The sequence below is a fragment of the Gymnodraco acuticeps genome, unplaced genomic scaffold (genome assembly GCF_902827175.1).
Source record: "Gymnodraco acuticeps unplaced genomic scaffold, fGymAcu1.1, whole genome shotgun sequence".
NCBI classification, from domain to species: Eukaryota; Metazoa; Chordata; class Actinopteri; order Perciformes; family Bathydraconidae; genus Gymnodraco; species Gymnodraco acuticeps.
The window spans coordinates 138,503-153,125 of NW_022992025.1; positions in this window are offsets into that span (position 1 = coordinate 138,503).

Here is a 14,623-nt window from a genome sequence, read left to right on the forward strand (position 1 = left end):
ATATAACACCAAGATTCCTTACAGTCTCACTGGAGGCCAAATTAATGCCATCCATAGTTAGTATATCCTTAGATAATTTGTTTCGTAGATTCTTCGGGCCAAGTACAATAACTTCAGTTTTGGTCGTGTTTAACATCAAAAAGTTTAAGGTCATCCACGTTTTTAAGTCCTTAAGGCAGTCTTGAATTGTATTTAGATGATTAATTTCATCAGGCTTGATTGATAAATATAGTTGAGTATCATCCGTATAACAATGAAAGTTTACAGAATGATTCCTTATAATATTGCCTAACGGAAGCATATATAATGTGAACAAAATAGGTCCGAGCACTGAGCCCTGTGGCACTCCATGGCTAACTTTGGTTTGCGTGGAAGATTCATCATTGACACGTACAAACTGAGAGCGTTCAGATAGATAGGACCTAAACCAGTCTAAAGCAGTTCCCTGTATGCCAACTAAGTGCTCTAGTCTTTGCAATAAGATATCATGGTCGATAGTATCAAATGCAGCACTGAGATCGAGCAAAACAAGAATAGAGACACGTCCCTTGTCAGAGGCTATTAGAATGTCATTTGTGACTTTAACCAGAGCTGTCTCTGTGCTATGATGTGTTCTAAAGCCAGACTGAAAAGCTTCAAATAAATCATTGTTTTTTAAGTAATCACACAACTGTTTTGCGACCGCTTTCTCAAGAATTTTTGAGAGGAACGGAAGATTAGAAATAGGTCTATAGTTGGCTAAAACCTCTGGATCGAGGTTGTGCTTTTTAAGAAGCGGTTTTATCACTGCTACTTTGAATGATTGTGGAACATAGCCTGATAATAAAGACATATTCATAATATTTAATAAATAAGTGCTAATTAATGGAAAAACTTCCTTCAACAGCTTAGTTGGAATTGGGTCTAACATGCACGTTGATGGTTTAGAAGAGAGAATCATTGAATTTAATTGTTCAAGGTTTATGGCTGAAAAGCATTCTAGTTTACTATCTAGTGTAATATTAGAACTTACGTTTCCGGGAGCTGTTGATAACACTATACTGGTCAAAGGCAAGAGGTCATTAATTTTGTTTCTAAGAGTAACAATTGTATCGTTAAAAAAGCACATAAAATCATTACTACTGAGTGCTATGGGAATAGAAGGCTCAATCGAGCTGTGGCTTTCTGTCAGCCTGGCTACAGTGCTGAAAAGAAATCTTGCATTATTCTTATTCTCATCTATTAATGAAGAGTAGTAAGCTGCTCTCGCTTTACACAATGCTTTCTTATATTCATTGAGAGTAATATGCCAAATAAATGTCGGATATGGGGTAAATGTCGTCAGTCATTAATTTATAGAATAAAACACAAATGTTAATCCAGTTTTTACCAATAGTAAAACGAGAGAAACTGGTAATTTTACAGAGGTCTCTTAATTTTTTCAGAGCTCTACATAAATATATAGATCTATATATCTTTATATATATATATATATATATATATATATATATATATATATACAGTAGAGAGATTGCTATTGTTTCATGTGAAAAATGTTCTCAGGAAAATGTATGGTACAATATTTTTGCCACAGTTTGTATAGGAAGCTCAATTTCATTGTATCCAAATGAAACACTCAAGTTTTAATAAAAGGTAAAACTTTATTTTTGTGTCTTTTTTGTAGTTGATGGAAAAAAAAAAAAAATATAAAAAAAAAATTCTAAGTTAAATAATTGGAAAAAAAACAATTGATATTACACAATATTTTAAGTAAAATCAACTTCACATGAAGTGCATTGTACTTCAGATAACAATTCCAGTCCTTGAATAATTTGAGTTTAATTCACTCAAGTTTTCATAATGCTTTACTTAAAAAAATAGAAAGTGGTTGACTTAAAAATGTAAGTAAAATCAACTTGAAGTGGATTGTACTTCAGATAACAATTAAAGTCCTTGATTCATTTGAGTTTAATTTACTCAAGTTTTCATAATGCGTTACTTAAATGTTTAAAGGCAACCACTTTACGCTATTTCTTTAAGTAGATTCAACTTAATCAAGAAAATGTAACACAGGATTAAGACTAAAACTAAATAAAAAAATAGCTGACGAAATGAACACTAGATTGTAGGAGTCCACTGTATCTTCGGGATCTGCCTCTTCATCTGGGAGCTTGGTGAGGAACGTCTCAGCTGTTCAACTTCTCGCTGAAGAGCTGCGCTCTTGTCTTTCTCAAACTGCAGCTCTTTTGAGAGCTTAGCTTGAGTGATAATATGCGCCACTTTGAGCTCCTCAAAATCGTCCCGAAGAACCGTCTTCTTCTTCTCCCTGAGACAATTGCTCTCGATAGCTGCAATCCTGGAGCTGCTGACGTCGTCTTGGTTACAGCTCCTCTTCAGCCTCTCCAGCTCTTTATGCATAGACCTACTTCTCTTGGTGTGCATCAGCTTGAGGGATTTCTCCTGACGTAACTGCAATTCAGTCTGGTCCAATTCTTCCTGTGCCTCCTTCTTGCTTTTGAGGATCTCTTGGTTGGTGCACTTCTGAAGAGCCAGCTCTCGTTTAGCCTCCTCCAGTGCTCTGCTGAGCCTTGAGTTATCATCAAAACTGTTAGCAGGCTCGTGCTTGAGCATATTGTTCTGCTCTCTTTGTGAGTTCTGCACGGTGTGGGGGTCCAGGGCCATCTTATGGGTTCTTCCTCGCTCCATCTTTATTTAGCAGGTCGAATATTTCCTAGCTTTGTGTGTCGATGAAGTCTGTCACTGGTGTGTCTCTGCTAAAGATGTGTCAGGTCACTCTGAAGAAAAGCTGTGTGTGCTGGCTCAGAGTCTGGGTCCTATTTGCTAACTATTTTGGAATGACCTGTGACATCACGATGATGTCATGAGCAGATAAAAGCACTTGGAACACATGATGTCATCGGAACACTGACCTGTGACATCACGATGATGTCATGAGCAGATAAAAGCACTTGGAACACATGATGTCATCGGAACACTGCCAACATTCTATAATGACATGTATTACATTACATTGCATTTAGCTGACGCTTTTATCCAAAGCGACTTACAATAAGTACATTCGACCAGGAAGACACAACCTTGAAGAAAACAGAATCATATAAGTATATCAGGTTTCATAGAGCCAAACATTTCAAGTGCTACTCAACTGGCTTTAGGTAAGCCAGTCCTTTATTAGTATAAAAGTGCTTCGTTAATAGTTCTAACGCTCGAAGTGGAGTCGAAAGAGATGAGTTTTCAGTTTGCGCCGGAAGATGTGCAAGCTATCTGCCGTCCTGATGTCAATGGGGGAGCTCATTCCACCATCTTGGAGTCAGGACAGCAAACCCACGTGTTTTCGCCGATGGGAACTTGGGTCCCCCTCGCAGCGAGGGCGCAACGAGTCGTTTGGCTGATGCAGAGCGTAGTGCACGCGCTGGGGTGTACGGTTTAACCATGTCCTGGATGTAGGAAGGGCCAGATCCATTCGCAGCATGGTAAGCAAGTACCAGTGTCTTGAAGTGGATTCTAGCAGTTACCGGAAGCCAGTGAAGGGAGCGGAGGAGCGGAGTGGTGTGGGAGAATTTAGGAAGGTTGAAGACCAGACGAGCCGCTGCATTCTGGATGAGCTGCAGAGGTCGGATGGCACATGCAGGTAGACCAGCCAGGAGGGAGTTGCAGTAGTCTAGGCGTGACTACATGTCATGTTTGGAACTCACCATAACAACTGAGCCATGGGACTCAATTTCCCAGAATCCTCCATGGGTATCCGCTATCACCTCCTGAAAAAGGAGACTCTTCAAATCAACCGCAACCAAAATTAATTAACAGTTTTAAGAGTAAATTAAGAAATGTTTCCAATATTCTGGGTCTAAAAGAAACTGGTTAATTCAGGTTTCTAACACAGGTTTTCAAGACGTTATACACACTGCACTGATGTAGTACTTTATATGTATTATTCTTTATTTGTTATGTACTGCATTCAATTTAAATGTTCTCATGATATAAATAGGTTATGTGTCATGTTACATTTCTCGTATATATGGTACATGAAAAAAAGTAACATTTAAAACATGGCACAAACACAACTAAAAACTACAGCTACTTTTGAATAGTCATTCAGTGTTCTTTGGTGGACCAGTGCAATATAGACACTGTATCTAAATCAAAGATTTTTTATTTATAGGTTATTTTGTGATACATTTTAAATTATATTTGCAAGAACATTCAGTTCAGTTTGCTGCCATGAATTGTGTGTTTGCTTGGATTTCAAGTGTACATGTGTGTTTGGTAGAACGTATGTGCTACATGCATGTGTGGGACATTACATTACATGTCACTTGTTAGACGCTTTTATCCAAAGAGACTTACATACTCAACACTGTGGGCAATCCCCACAGGAGCAATTTGGGGTGAAGTGTCTCAGGGACACAACGACATGCTGACTGCAGTGGGACTTGAACCTGTGACCTCCTGATCCAAACACCAATCCACTGCGCCACACGCCTCATGCTGGTGTTGAAGGGTTTTTGTCGCCGCATGACCGTAATGGATGTAGAAAGAGACTTCCCAGATGGCAGAGGAGGGGATGACCAACACCATGACCAACAACAAGAGAAAATATAGCCTTTGTTCCTTTTGACCTTGTCTCTGGTGTCGTGCATTGTCCTCTCCCTTTAGTGCAGTGTTAGAATGCTTGGTAACCAGGTAGTTTATTGATAAGGTACAAGCTCTTCTACACAGTTATAAATACATTATTGATATCTTGAGTAGTCAAGTTGAACAACAAACAAATTAAACGTAGCAATGTTTTGGTTTTTAAAAAGCTCTAGTATGAAATGTAAGACTTTAGAAAACGTATGTACTGTAAACTTCAATGTACCCACGTTGCAGAGGTCTGTGGGCCCTCCAACAAAGCTGAGCACAAAAATCATAGGACATAGCATTTATTATTTTCTTGAAATCTGCGAGCTTATGCCTGAGACGCAGAATATTCACTCCGCACTCGCCTCCCACAGCGGGGGAACAGGCCTGGCTCTGAGGTTGTAAATAAAACGCTTGGCTGATGTTTCCAAAGAAGCAAACAAAGGGAGACAGGGAGACCCAGAGCGAGTCATGTCCATAAAACAGTGAAATACTGTAAGAGGTGATGGCAGCCGCTTCGAGACCAGACGCTCTGAGATTCCTGAGCATCTCCCGGCTGGAACACCCACCATACTTTGCAAAGAAGGGAGGGCAGGAGGATTTTCAGGTATTCACTAACACTGTAAAGCCCCGGACACACCAAGCCGATTTTGGCCGTCGATGGATGTCAGGCCGACGATGAGAGTCCTGTCGCCCTACTCAGATTGGTGTGTCTCGCACCGTCGTTGTCTTTTCGGCCGTGCCGACACCTTTATGGCGAAGACCTACCGATTCGACAAGCCGAAGGCTGTCGGTCAAATAAATCACTCTGATTGGCTGTTCAGCTAGCGAATCAGTGCATGAGAAGCTAAACGGAAGTGAGGGACCCAAACAAACGATTAAAAAGCATAATCTGAGATTCCATTGAACTCCAGCTCTCGACTCAGGTTCGGGAAAGCCCCGTGAGCTTCTCGCTGTAGAGTGGAAATGGAACGCACACGCTATTTGTTGTTTGTTTATATCACGCAGTCTGTTCTTCTTCTCTCGGTTATCACACAGTCTGTGGCTGTTTCTCAATCTCGAGGGATTCTGGCTTCCAAGCCAATATTTCAAGGATGCTATGTCATCGAGTGCCGCCGAAGGACTGTTTCCAATCTCCAGCATGCTTGGAATTCCACCGAGGGCCGCGTCCTTGGTTTGGGGGGAAATTTCGAGGCTGCACATGGGTAGACTTCGCGTCCTTAAAATCCCCACAATGCTTTGCGCACGGACCAATTTCAAAAACCCTTGCGAAGAATGGCTGAACCGACATTTAAATGTAAGTATGTGCGTAGAACATGTGTTGGTAAATATGTTACTTTGTTACATTTGTTATCACCAAAAATGTGTTCCGTGAAAGTAAAGCATGTTCATGATTAGATCGACATCGTGAGGTATTTATTTTCGGTACAGTTTATGTTGAAACCGTTAGAGAGAGTGGCACACTTGTTAGCCTGTTCCATTCTTCTTCGTTTTCCGAAGCCGTGGCTTGGAAGTATACTTGCTTCGTTTCTGAAGGAAGTGACTTGGAAGTACGCGACTACCAAGCCAGCATCCTCGCGATTGAGAAACACCCCTTCTTCCGGTTGTTGCCTCTTTTGAATGACGAATACACACTACCGCCGCCTACTGGTAAGGAGAGTTATTGCCACTCATGCATGCGCAGTTCGTACGTGCTACTTGGCTGAAGTCTTTGCGGTGTGTTCCAGCGCGACTGTTGGCCAAGACGTATGTTAGGAGATCTGATCAGTGATATTGAGTAATGTTGCCAATGTTACATTGTTGTGATGTTTAGAGTTTTGGTGGTCCTGATAATTTATTCCGGTAAATTATTCTGACCTACTAATTGACCTTTCCGAAGTTATTGAGTCTATGTAAGTTTGCGGCTTGACTCAGATCCACCAACGTCAGCAAGATCTCACCTCTACTAACTTCCCGAAGAACCAAGGTTTCAATTAACTGCTGTTTCAATTCAGACAACTCTTTTTTAATCTGTTTAAGCGATCCCGAAGGATTTTGATATCAGTAAATGGAGTGTGCTCCTACCTAAGTGTGTGTGGCAGGGTGCAATCTTACCTTGGAAGCAGGAGAGGAGGGCACAGGTGTCTTTTAAATTATCCCAGTCCAAAAGGTGGGATCAGTTTATTTGAAGAAAAATAGGTCCAAACTAATACAGGGTTTTTACCTTCTCTCTTTACAACATTATAATCATCCTAACAAAAAACCGTGCTGTGATCATGTTCAAATGAAACTTTAATTCACAGTCTTACATTTATTACCAAAATGTTTTAATTTCAACTGCCCATTTCAGTTGTGACATTTTAAAATTCTCCCGATAGAATTTAGAGGTATTTCCTCGTAAAAAGACCGGTGACAATAAAAAGCGCATTCAACTTTTTCATTTCACCAACTCAATTCACATCAGTTTCATACCGTTTTTTCCGACACAGACGGCGGATTAACACTCAAAACCCATACCTGTCCGCAAAATTCGGGGGGCAAGATTTTCCCCACAGGTAGCGGTATTTATAATATTCATACACTTTTTCCGACACAGATGGCGGATTAACACTCAAAAACCCATACCAGTCCGCAAAATTTGGGGGGGCAAGATTTTCCCCACAGGTAGCGGTATTTATAATATTCATACACTTTTTCCGACACAGATGGCGGATTAACACTCAAAAACCCATACCTGTCCGCAAAATTCGGGGGGCAAGATTTCCCCACAGGTCGCGGTATTTATAATATTCACAAACACCTCTCTCATCAAATCATTCCACTCAGCCAACAACCAAGAAATTCGAGAGATATTTACCCCGTCTGACAGAACCAATACCGAGAGCTAGTTACCCAGCTCTGAAGCACACAGCCTACCCGGAGAGAGTCTACCAGGGGTTACCCCCCCTCTCCTCGCGCTCTCTCAAAAAACCAGTCTCTTTATGCTAAAAAAACTGGATCCTAAACCCAAAAAAACAAACTCCTCCTCTTCACCCAATTCAGTTGAAAACTGCGCATGCGCACTAATGTACAAGGCTAAACATGTCCCGACATGTTCCACAGCTGTTATGGGATAAGACACCCTTTCATATGAGGTAAAAAGGACATGAACTCTCTTTGGCCTCTAATGTTTCTCCCCTTAGTGTGAAGCCCCCCCCTCCCTGTGGACTGCTGCCAGAGGAGAGGAAGAAAACTCAACCTAAACAAACCACTTTGTTTTGTTTATACTGTAACTATAGAAAACCTAAAATATGAAGCATTTTCATTGTGGGTTATACAAGAATATAATTGATTATATTTGATTATAACTAACTTTCGTTTTTAAGTATTAAACATACTATGAAAACTCACAACACCCTCTTTTCAAAACGCAAAGTTATCAAAATAACAACAGAAAAAATTGTAAGCATAGATACATATTCAAAAACCGTCAAGAAGCATTCTCATTATGGGTTTATACAAGAATATGATTGATCATGTATGATTTATAATTAACTTTCGTTTTTTAAGTATTCACTTCATACCATGATCTCAATTAACTTTCGTTTTAAATATTCACTTCATATGAAGATCTCAACACTGTTAGGATGCGGCTGATAAGGAGGTGTACAGTCAAACTCCACTGGGAATCCTCTGTGTCGGAGAAAATCCTCAGCTCAACCCATCCAGTGTGGCAATCGTCTTGGAGGGGAATGTGGTGATGGATGGACCGGCTAACCTGCCTCAGGCCTTCTGTGTCCTGTTCAGACTCATTTATGCCCTGCAACTGGAGTACCCAAAGTGCATGGAAAACACTTTCCACTTTGTTCAGCAGGTGATATTAAAACTTGGTAAAGTTGAGCTGGCACCCAAAATTCAGACTTTGAAAATCAGCTTACATTGTGAAACGGGGTTCTGAAAAGTTGGCTACTGTTACATATGGCAAGTATTTAGGCTTCCATATTGCATTTTGTTGTTGTTGCATGTTTGCACTGTTTGACCTATTAAGCTTGTTGGCATTTCCATTTGTGTTTTATTCTATAAACTACTGACAACATCTCTCCCAAAAGCCATTTATTTGCAGAAAATTACAACTGGTCAGAATAACAGAGAAAATGCTGTGTTTTCAAACCTCAAATGATGCAAAGAAAACAAGTTCTTCATTATTAAACAACACAATACTAATGTTTGAACTTAGGAAGAGTTCAGAAATCAATCTTTGGTGGAATAACCCAGATGTTTCAATAACAGCTTTCAATGCGTCTTGGTTGCTCGCCACCAGTCTGTCACATTGTTGCTGGGTGACTTTATGTCTCTCCTGGCACACAAACTCACGCAGCAATGTGAAAGGTGTTGCAGAGCAGCCAAGACGCATGAAAGCTGGGATTGAAAATCTGGGTTGTTCCACCAATGACTGATTCCTGAGCCCTTCCTATGTTAAAACATTAGTATTGTGTTGTTGAAAAATGAATTTTAAATTGTTTTCTTTGCACTATTCGAGGTCTGAAAACACTATTCGAGGTCTGAAAACACTCATTTGGTATTTTTTGTAAATAAACGCTCTAAATGAGAATATTTGGAGTTTGGGATAAATGTCGTCAGTCATTAATTTATAGAATAAAACACAAATGTTAATCCAGTTTTTACCAATAGTAAAACGAGAGAAACTGGTAATTTTACAGAGGTCTCTTAATTTTTTCAGAGCTCTACATAAATATATAGATCTATATATCTTTATATATATATATATATATAGAGAGAGAGAGATTGCTATTGTTTCATGTGAAAAATGTTCTCAGGAAAATGTATGGTACAATATTTTTGCCACAGTTTGTATAGGAAGCTCAATTTCATTGTATCCAAATGAAACACTCAAGTTTTAATAAAAGGTAAAACTTTATTTTTGTGTCTTTGTTGTAGTTGACGGAAAAAAAATATAAATACAAAAAAGAAATTCTAAGTTAAATCATTGGAAAAAAACAATTGATATTACACAATATTTTAAGTAAAATCAACTTCACATGAAGTGCATTGTACTTCAGATAACAATTCCAGTCCTTGAATAATTTGAGTTTAATTCACTCAAGTTTTCATAATGCTTTACTTAAAAAAATAGAAAGTGGTTGACTTACAAATGTAAGTAAAATCAACTTGAAGTGGATTGTACTTCAGATAACAATTAAAGTCCTTGATTAATTTGAGTTTAATTTACTCAAGTTTTCATAATGCGTTACTTAAATGTTTAAAGGCAACCACTTTACGCTATTTCTTTAAGTAGATTCAACTTATCCGGGCTTACAGTGCAGGATGAAGGTGACTAAATATGACTAAAACTAAAAAGAAAATTTAACACAGGATTAAGACTAAAACTAAATAAAAAAATAGCTGACGAAATGAACACTAGATTGTAGGAGTCCACTGTATCTTCGGGCTCTGCCTCTTCATCTGGGAGCTTGGTGAGGAACGTCTCAGCTGTTCAACTTCTCGCTGAAGAGCTGCGCTCTTGTCTTTCTCAAACTGCAGCTCTTTTGAGAGTTTAGCTTGAGTGATAATATGCGCCACTTTGAGCTCCTCAAAATCGTCCCGAAGAACCGTCTTCTTCTTCTCCCTGAGACAATTGCTCTCGATAGCTGCAATCCTGGAGCTGCTGACGTCGTCTTGGTTACAGCTCCTCTTCAGCCTCTCCAGCTCTTTATGCATAGACCTACTTCTCTTGGTGTGCATCAGCTTGAGGGATTTCTCCTGACGTAACTGCAATTCAGTCTGGTCCAGTTCTTCCTGTGCCTCCTTCTTGCTTTTGAGGATCTCTTGGTTGGTGCACTTCTGAAGAGCCAGCTCTCGTTTAGCCTCCTCCAGTGCTCTGCTGAGCCTTGAGTTATCATCAAAACTGTTAGCAGGCTCGTGCTTGAGCATATTGTTCTGCTCTCTTTGTGAGTTCTGCACGGTGTGGGGGTCCAGGGCCATCTTATGGGGTTCTTCCTCGCTCCATCTTTATTTAGCAGGTCGAATATTTCCTAGCTTTGTGTGTCGATGAAGTCTGTCACTGGTGTGTCTCTGCTAAAGATGTGTCAGGTCACTCTGAAGAAAAGCTGTGTGCTGGCTCAGAGTCTGGGTCCTATTTGCTAACTATTTTGGAATGACCTGTGACATCACGGTGATGTCATGAGCAGATAAAAGCACTTGGAACACATGATGTCATCGGAACACTGCCAACATTCTATAATGACATGTCATGTTTGGAACTCACCATAACAACTGAGCCATGGGACTCAATTTCCCAGAATCCTCCATGGGTATCCGCTATCACCTCCTGAAAAAGGAGACTCTTCAAATCAACCGCAACCAAAATTAATTAACAGTTTTAAGAGAAAATTAAGAAATGTTTCCAATAATCTGAGTCTAAAAGAAACTGGTTAATTCAGGTTTCTAACACAGGTTTTCAAGACGTTATACACACTGCACTGATGTAGTACTTTATATGTATTATTCTTTATTTGTTATGTACTGCATTCAATTTAAATGTTCTCATGATATAAATAGGTTATGTGTCATGTTACATTTCTCGTATATATGGTACATGAAAAAAAGTAACATTTAAAACATGGCACAAACACAACTAAAAACTACAGCTACTTTTGAATAGTCATTCAGTGTTCTTTGGTGGACCAGTGCAATATAGACACTGTATCTAAATCAAAGATTTTTTATTTATAGGTTATTTTGTGATACATTTTAAATTATATTTGCAAGAACATTCAGTTCAGTTCGCTGCCATGAATTGTGTGTTTGCTTGGATTTCAAGTGTACATGTGTGTTTGGTAGAACGTATGTGCTACATGGATGTGTGGGACATTACATTACATGTCACTTGTTAGACGCTTTTATCCAAAGAGACTTACATACTCAACACTGTGGACAATCCCCACAGGAGCAATTTGGGGTGAAGTGTCTCAGGGACGCAACGACATGCTGACTGCAGTGGGGTTTGAACCTGTGACCTCCTGATCCAAACACCAACCCACTGCGCCACACGCCACATGCTGGTGTTGAAGGGTTTTTGTCGCCGCATGACCGTAATGGATGTAGAAAGAGACTTCCCAGATGGCAGAGGAGGGGATGACCAACACCATGACCAACAACAAGAGAAAATATAGCCTTTGTTCCTTTTGACCTTGTCTCTGGTGTCGTGCATTGTCCTCTCCCTTTAGTGCAGTGTTAGAATGCTTGGTAACCAGGTAGTTTATTGATAAGGTACAAGCTCTTCTACACAGTTATAAATACATTATTGATATCTTGAGTAGTCAAGTTGAACAACAAACAAATTAAACGTAGCAATGTTTTGGTTTTTAAAAAGCTCTAGTATGAAATGTAAGACTTTAGAAAACGTATGTACTGTAAACTTCAACGTACCCACGTTGCAGAGGTCTGTGGGCCCTCCAACAAAGCTGAGCACAAAAATCATAGGACATAGCATTTATTATTTTCTTGAAATCTGCGAGCTTATGCCTGAGACGCAGAATATTCACTCCGCACTCGCCTCCCACAGCGGGGAACAGGCCTGGCTCTGAGGTTGTAAATAAAACGCTTGGCTGATGTTTCCAAAGAAGCAAACAAAGGGAGACAGGGAGACCCAGTGCGAGTCATGTCCATAAAACAGTGAAATACTGTAAGAGGTGATGGCAGCCGCTTCGAGACCAGACGCTCTGAGATTCCTGACCATCTCCCGGCTGGAACACCCACCATACTTTGCAAAGAAGGGAGGGCAGGAGGATTTTCAGGTATTCACTAACACTGTAAAGCCCCGGACACACCAAGCCGATTTTGGCCGTCGATGGATGTCAGGCCGACGATGAGAGTCCTGTCGCCCTACTCAGATTGGTGTGTCTCGCACCGTCGTGTCTTTTCGGCCGTGCCGACACCTTTATGGCCGAAGACCTACCGATTCGACAAGCCGAAGGCTGTCGGTCAAATAAATCACTCTGATTGGCTGTTCAGCTAGCGAATCAGTGCATGAGAAGCTAAACGGAAGTGAGGGACCCAAACAAACGATTAAGAAGGCAAATCTGAGATTCCATTGAACTCCAGCTCTCGACTCAGGTTTGGGAAAGCCCCGTGAGATTCTCGCTGTAGAGTGGAAATGGAACGCACACGCTATTTGTTGTTTGTTTATATCACGCAGTCTGTTCTTCTTCTCTTGGTTATCACACAGTCTGTGGCTGTTTCTCAATCTCGAGGATTCTGGCTTCCAAGCCAATATTTCAAGGATACTACGTCATCGAGTGCCGCCGAAGGACTGTTCCAATCTCCAGCATGCTTGGAATTCCACCGAGGCCGCGTCCTTGGTTTGGGGAAAATTTCGAGGCTGCACATAGGTAGACTTCGCGTCCTTAAAATCCCCACAATGCTTTGCGCACGGACCAATTTCAAAAACCCTTGCGAAGAATGGCTGAACCGACGCAGCACACATTTAACTGTAAGTATTGTGAAGTAAAACTTCTTTGCAGCAATGTTGAGCCAATCATGAAATGAGTGAAACTGGATTCGCCTGTCAATACACTGATATTTATTGAGAATCTGAGCGGCCGGAGAGTTCACAGCATATCACAGTTCCCTGCAAGATACCAGCCAACTCTGCCCAAAAGCGCCAAGAACCCCTCTATACAAAGAGAAGAGGAGGGCCCTAAAACACGCGGGTTTTCCTTTAATGCATGCCAGATGTCGAGACAAAGACTCGTTGCATTGTAAACCCACATGAGCCAAGCTTCTCCCCCACAAGACATCAGATGACCTCTTGACCTGTGTCTTCCTGAGAAGCTATGGATCACATTACAGGCAGGAATACACTTCAACCATATTAAACAGATTCCCGAGGACAAATCACTAAACTCTATATACTTTAACAAGACTAAAATATTCCTTTACAGATCCACCCTTTTATAAATTTATGATAATCAATTAACATTAGTCTAAAGAATATTTCAGTCAATACTTAAGTCAATAAGCGTCTTCAGAGTTGTGTGGGCTCACTCACATTAATTACATCAAAAGTAGAACAAGATTGAAAACACTTCAATCACCATGACAAGATACAATCAATCATAATCATCTCTCTTCAGTGTTTGGCATCATTTGTCAAAAAGCACAATAATAAACACGTGAAATACAACAATATTATAGCAAAATATATGTTTCAAAAATAAGGTATTTTATCATTTATCCCTCAGTTAATCTCCTTCATCAAACACAAATTCTAAATCAGCTTACATCTCAAAGATTTACTTCAAGGCAATTACTTATTAAAACACAATTAGAATTTAGGATTTATAATAAATCCAATTGAGGTATAAATCAGACTTCAACTATCAATCATTATGTCATCTCAAAATCTGAAGGGAAAACTAAACAATTCTCAAAATGTTTAACAATCTGAAGAATCAAACATTTTATTGTATAACAACCTGAAAAGGAAAAAATCAAAACATCTGTTCTTTATTCAGAGCATCAACTGTAATCAATATCAAAACATCTGTTCTTTATTCAGAGCATCAACTGTAATCAATATCAAAACATCTGTTCTTACCTGGTAATGATTAAGGATAGTAACATTGTCTGTTATAATATTAGAAATATCTTATTGTTCAATACCTTATAAATCTGAAAATATCAATTAATTAATAATCTGTAATCATCTGGTCATTCAATTCAAATGTTATCTTTGTACGAGAGCCAGAAGAACATGTCCTCCTCTCTTTATGACACAGAATGTCTGGTGTGTAAAGGCATCCTGATACTGTAGATTAGCACTGAGGTGCTGATTGGCTCAAAACTCTTCTTCATCAGAGCGCCATAACTCAATTATCTGTAGATTAGCACTGAGGTGCTGATTGGCTCAAAACTCTTCTTCATCAGAGCGCCATATCTCAATCCCCCCCAATTGCTCTGCTTTTGTGGCTCAATTCAGTGAGCGCTTTATGATCTCCCAGTGAAACAGAGGCTCATCTGCCTG